This window comes from Triturus cristatus, chromosome 6 (genome assembly GCF_964204655.1).
Source record: "Triturus cristatus chromosome 6, aTriCri1.1, whole genome shotgun sequence".
In the NCBI taxonomy this organism is placed as follows: Eukaryota; Metazoa; Chordata; class Amphibia; order Caudata; family Salamandridae; genus Triturus; species Triturus cristatus.
In genome coordinates, this window is record NC_140589.1 from 317,644,119 (window position 1) to 317,651,014 (window position 6,896).

Consider the following 6,896-nt stretch of genomic DNA (forward strand, 5'->3'; position numbering starts at 1 on the left):
TAAAAAGAACTACAACTTCACTTCAATCACTACCCTTCAATAAGGAACTAAAGGGGACATGCATTCTAGCCTGTGTTTTGAAAAAGTAAATATGTTTGTCAGAATTACATATTCATTTTCAACATGTACCTGTTTCTCTGATAAGCCATACAGCTGGCTGTACAGGGACAGGACCTCCGTAGCCAGCAACTCCAGCTCCTCTGGCAAGAAGGCTGTGACCTTGTCCTTTGCTTTCCCAGGCATAGTGGCTCCCAGAGGTCAGAAACAGCAGCAAAAGGAACATGATCATCAATGGAGATGGACAATTCCATTGACTTTCGTACATGGGTAGCATACATGTTAGTCTATAGCTGTGTCCGTCGTGGAGTTTCATATCCACTACCCGGTCAACTTCTGCCATCTGATAGCAAATGTCCTGACAGTGAGGTCAAGCAGCTTACATTTTAGATTGTGCAATCATGTTTTTCTGAATGTTAAGTGCGCCATCACCACTCAAAAAATGATAATGTTGAGTTTTTTTCCCAAACCTTTGTTATTTAGTGCCTTAATGTGGTTAGATGCAATATTTGTGCAGTGTTGTTTATACCAGGTTTGACGGAATTTTGGATAACAAAAATGTTATAAAAATAAGAATGTGTGAATAATACATTTAAAATGTATTATTTACACATTTAAAACAATGCATATGTAACATTTTTTTCATACAAAACATTTTAATGTTCTGTATAATTATGTTAACAATGTATAATTATTGGAAGCTAGATGAAATGTGTGTTTTATTATAGAAAAAGTTAGCAAACATTCAAAACATTCTTACTATTTTAAATGCAGACATATGAACCCAGGGAGAGTGAGAAGACGACAGCCTCAAGTGTTCAGACCATTTCCAGACCATGCCACGATGGAAGAATGGAATATTATCAAAAATTTCAGATTAAATAAGTAAAAAAAAGTTTTGATTTATAGCATCAGTTTGATCCAGATCTTCTGCCACGCAATAGGAATACTGCAGCAATAACACCAATAGTCAAACTCATGACAGTATTTTGCAGCCACAGGATTTTTCCAGTACAATGTGACAGTATCTGGTGGAATGTCACAACCAACTTTTTGTGGTGTGCTACAAGACGTTCTTTTCAAGATGAGACACATCAACAGCTTCATCCAGTTTCCATGAAACACGGATTTTGCCAATGTGAAGGGAGATTTGTATGCTTTGGGTTGCCTCCCACATGTGGTTGGAGCAATTGATAACACACGTATTGCCTTAGTGCCACCACACACCAAGTCAACTGCAATCAAAAGAACTTCCATTCAATCAATGTGCAAGTTGTCTGCTTACCAGATTTGTGCATCACAAGCATGCCTGTGCGTTTCTGGATCAACCCACGATTCGTTTGTACTACAGAATGCAGTATATCCCTGAAAATGTCACAACTTAGACCGGAGAGGTCCTGGCTTGTTGGTAAGTACAATCTGTATATATTGTTTGGCTAATCTCAACTTTAATGATCTAAAATATTGTTAACTTTTTGGGATTTCTTTTTCCTTATAGTAGACTCAGCTTATCTTAACCGACTATGGTTGTTGGCACCGCTGAGGAATCCAACAACGTCAGGGGTAGTCTGCTCCAATGAGGCCCATGGAAGAACATGGGGGCCAGTGGAGTAGGCTTTTGGGCTCCTAAAGGCCAGATTTCAATGCCTGAATGAGGCTGGAGGAACCCTCCTCTATTCACACGATGAGGTGTGCCACATTATCATGGCCTGCTGCATGTTACACAACATAGCCTCGCAACAGAACATCCCATACATGACAGAGGATGGAGACCATGAAAAGCCACTGGGTGAGGATATTGAAATGTCAAATGAAGATGTACTTCCTCATATGAGTGTGAGAATATATTCACAGTTTATTACATTACTTATTGTTAGACCTGGGGGTCTCTAGTTGGCTGAGGTAGGTACCTTAGTCCAAATAGGGACCATTGCTTCTAAGTCAGGGAAAGGAAGGACACCTTCTTAGATAGCCCCTGGTCACCCCCTCGGTAGCTTGGCACGAGCAGCCAGGCTTATCTCCAAGCCAAATATGTTAAGTATTTGCAACCACGCTCTCAGTAACTCAGTGATAACACCACAAATGAACACCACACGAGTCTCATAAAAACAATTGTATGTTTATAAAGAAAATATACGATGAGACCAAACGATAAAAATCCAACATATGCGTATTCGTAATATTTCACCTTCCGGGTTATTAGGCCAGCAAGCACTTGTAGGTTCTTGCAGTATTAATGAGCAATTCTCGATGATCTAATGTAGTCCTAATGCAATGCTATGCAGTTCGTAATGCAAGAATCAGGCAATTCGTAATGCACCAATCAGGCAGTTCATAACGCAAAAAGAATGCAATTCATAATGCAACAATCAGGCAGTTCGTAATGCAAAAATAATGCACTTCGTAATGCAACAATCAGGCAGTTCGTAATGCAAAGATAAGGCACTTCGTAATGCAACAATTAGGCAGTTCGTAATCCAAAAATAATGTATTTCGGCACAGATCGCGGTACTCTTGACGGTCTCTATGCAACTCTTACTGACTCATGGTCAGCTACTTTTTTTCAAACAGAGAGAGAGGGACTCCTGTACCAAGGGAGAGGGGTGCCAAGCAAGACCGTTAGTCAGAAAAAGGAAGATCTCCCTTGGATCTCTATATACCAACAATCATTCAAACACATAAAACTTTTTTTAAAACAAATTGCAGGGCAAGAATCGGCTTCAATGAAACAAACAAACTGTACAAAAATTCATTTATTAAAATAATTCACAATAGTATCCCACCTAGCAAGCAGTTGTACATATCAGTTAAAAAACAGTTGGGAAATAATTTCACCAACATATAAACAAATTAAAATCAATTGGAGTTTAACATATGAAAAGGTGGCACACAATAAAACAAAGTACCAACAGTGGAAATCAATATCAATACATGATTGAATAATTCATAAAAACAAAAGAATTGGGAAAAAGAAGAACAGAGAGGGAAAATTATTCCCACTCAACAAAGAAAATCACTAAATCAGAGAATCATCGGTTGTGATCCCAATAGAGATATGATTACATTGCATATACGACACAACCCATATTGTCATAGATTTTATCCGATTTTCTTTTTTTGTTAAAGCATCAACGTATTGATATTGATTTACACTGTTGGTACTTTGTTTTATTGTGTGCCACCTTTTCATATGTTAAACTCCAATTGATTTTAATTTGTTTATATGTTGGTGAAATTATTTCCCAACTGTTTTTTAACTGATATGTACAACTGCTTGCTAGGTGGGATACTATTGTGAATTATTTTAATAAATGAATTTTTGTACAGTTTGTTTGTTTCATTGAAGCCGATTCTTGCCCTGCAATTTGTTTTAAAAAAAGTTTTATGTGTTTGAATGATTGTTGGTATATAGAGATCCAAGGGAGATCTTCCTTTTTCTGACTCATGGTCAGCTACTGCCAAAATATGCCCCCAACACTGTGTATGATAGAAAACAAAAGTGCAGCTCCCCACTCCGGCCCCGGTACAGCCACTCCTCGGCACATACAGGCCGCGATACGGACTTGAGTGGAGGCTTGTGCTGCAGAGATGGGAAAGGCCGAGAGCGTTTCTCTCGTAGCCCGCACCCCGCCCCAGACGGCGACACACGCTCACTCGCTGAGCGTTACCTGGGAGGTGTGATTGCACTCTCCTCTCCTTGCGGCTTAGGCCTCCGGTGCGACTTTGTTGATCTTGGGCAGTGAACTCGGACCCCCGACGGTGATGGTTCGAGGTCTCTCTTTGGCAAAGGCAGGCTCGGGCCGGCGTGGGTGACTTCTCCCAGCTCCTCTGGGGATGCCGGTCTGGGCTGATGGCAATGACGATCGCAGCACTTCTGGTCACGCTGTCGATCGAAGCAGAGAACCAGAATGCTACGGGACACACAGTAACGGGGCAATTCCTCACGAAGGTCTCAGGCTGCAACAGGGCAAACGCACACAGCGTTGCTGAGATTCACTTGAGCTCTGGGTGTGCACGATCACAGGGCAATCCTCACGAAGGTCTCAGGCTGCACGAAGCACACGCACACAGTGTTGCTGAGACTCACTTGGACTCCGGGTGCACACGATCACAGGGCAATCCTCACGAAGGTCTCAGGCTGCACGAAGCACAAGCACACAGCGTCACTGAGACTCACTTGGACTCCGGGTGCACATGATCACGGGGCAGTACTTACGAATGTCTCGGGCTGCACGAAGCACACGCACACAGCGTCCCTGAGACCCACTTGGAAACTTTTATGTTCCTGAGTTTCCACAACAGGGAGCCAGCTCTCCTCGGACCCTTGGGGACACGTTACTTCGGGACACAGCACACAGCAAAGTCCTTTCAAGCAGAGGGACACGGCACACAGCAAAGTCCCTTAGCCTCTACTTAGTTAAAGCAGCAAACTGCAGGCCAGCCCTAGAACACACAGCAAGGGTCAGTCCTTCTCTTCAGTCTCTTCAGCCGTTCTTCCTTGGCAGAGGTTCCTCTTGACCTCAAAGTAGTTTCAATCCTTTTCAGTCTTGATCAGTCCAACGTTCAGGGGTTTCAGCTCTCATTGTTATACCTCTAAATGTCTTTGAAGTCTTTGTGTTCGGGGGGCACTGACCCCTGTTCAAACCAGTTTTGGGTGTCTCCCTGCCAGTGACACATTCTTCCTTTGATAGTGGGGGTCTGGGTCCTTAATCACTCAGCAGGAAATGGAGCCATTGTTTTATGGCAGCAGCCCAGGCCTCTTCACCTCCAGGGGCTACTCCTCCCCCTACACTCCAGATGCAGGTCATGTGTGGCTGTCTCACCTACTCCTCCCCTGGGTCAAGACATTCCCCAGATCCTAGCACATTAAAATCCGGACAGTCAATACACAAACAAGCAAAGACGCACAGAATTGTTGGAACAAAAGAAAACAGCCACTTCTAAAAGCATGGTTTCTAAACACACAATTCAAAATCCACCTTCACAAAAAGATGTGTTATTAAATTGTGAGTTCAGGCACACTCAACTTCACCTCTCCATCTTAAACCTATTGGAAGATATGCTGGAAACATATTGCACAGACTCCCTTATTCTGTCCTATGGGCAAGATGACCTTGCAACAGTGAAAAACGAAATGGAGAGTATTTCACTGTCAGGACATGGTACACACCTTAGTACATGTCCTACCTTTCACATACAGTGCCCCCTGCCCGTGGGGTACCTTGGGCCTCCCAGAGAGGTGTCTGATATGCATAAAAAGGGAAGGGCAAGCCCTGGTAAGTGGGTGCACTTGTCCGTAAAACAAGCTTAGCAAACTGCATGCAGGCACTGCAGTGGCAGGCCTTTGTTCTCTAATGAGGCCTACTTATGTGGGTGACACAATTAGTGCTGCAGACCCACGAGTAGCATTTGGATTACTAGCCCTGGCACACAAAGTGCACTTTTCGAGGGACTTTACTAGTAAAACAAATATGCCAATTATGGACTACCAATTACCATAACACTTTATACAGAGAGCATATGCACTTTAGCACTGATCAGCAGTAGTAAAGTGCCCAGAGTCCTAAAACCAACAAAAACAGGTCAGAAACAATAAAGGAGGAAGGCAAAAAGTTCGAGGATGACCCTGCAAAAAGGGCCAAGTCCAACACATATTAAACAAACTTTTAATCTAATGAGGATGACTGTCTGTGCTGGAAAGGTTTTAGAAAGGCAAGTTCAGGAAAAAACAGTGCAAAGATGTTTGTTGATTAACGTTTTGGCACATTGAGTACTCTCTTCCTTTACATTGTTTATCTTTGATTGTTCTTCGAAAATGTGTCCTCAAAATTATTCATTTGTTATGTGAAAATGATGTAACTAATTGATTTTATTTTTTATTATGTCACTTCACTGTGTCATCTTCATTTGGACATTTCAAAGTTGTGACATTCAAGAAAGAATTCAAAATGACACTGATGAACAAATCCATGCTGATGAACGTATGAAGTATACTCCAGAACATGATCTATCCCTTGCCCGCACGCATGCTTACTTCTCGCAAACTATACTCTTGCTCTGTTCTACTGGTTGCTGTCCATCTGGACCCTGTGGTCTGCTCTCTAGAAGAGATGACCACACTTTGTGTATGTTTGATGATGTTGTTATGTTTTTTATACATGTCTCCATGATCATTGTAAAGCGCTCTGATACCCGCAAGGGTCATGTTCACGCTATATAAAACTTTATAAATAAAAATAAATAATAAATACATTTGAAGTTTAATGCTACTGTTGCAAAGTACAAAGGGAACATGGGTTGATCCTGTGAAAGACACACTCAGACTTTGTCTGCACATATCTTGTACAAAGACAATTTGCACAGTGGTTGAATTGAAGTTTTTAAGATTGCGCTAGACATGTTTTATGTGTAATGCTGGCACCAAGCCAATATCTGCTGCTTAAAATGCTCTAACCACTTATGGAAGTCAACACATAGCATACTAATCTCCCTTCACATTTGCAAAATCCTCATTTTGTGTTAAGTGTCGGAGGCGGTTGATGTGTGTTATCATTGTAGAACGAACTTCTTGCAGCACAACACTTGAAATTGTTTGTGACATTGCACCAGATAATGCAACCCTGTATTGGAATGATCCTGTGGCCATTAAATGGAAGTCTGATATTATTTAGACTATTTGTGTTAGTGATGTGGGATTCCTATTGTGGGCCAGGAGATCTGGCTTCAGCTGATGGCATAAATGAATAATAGTTAGCCTAGTTAATCTGATGTATTTGATCATAAACCATTCTTCCATGGTGGCAAGGTCTGGAACTGTAAATGAGAAAAGGGCACTACAT

At 41.9% G+C, this 6,896-nt stretch overlaps 1 long non-coding RNA gene across 1 annotated transcript; it reads left to right on the top strand.

The window, feature by feature from the left end:
• Positions 1–839: 839 nt before the first annotated feature.
• On the top strand, positions 840–6,556 carry LOC146816793 (uncharacterized). The gene is made up of 3 exons (XR_014962491.1): positions 840–1,465; positions 1,556–1,846; positions 5,980–6,556. It is a non-coding gene; the product is annotated as an uncharacterized LOC146816793 (long non-coding RNA).
• Positions 6,557–6,896: the final 340 nt, after the last annotated feature.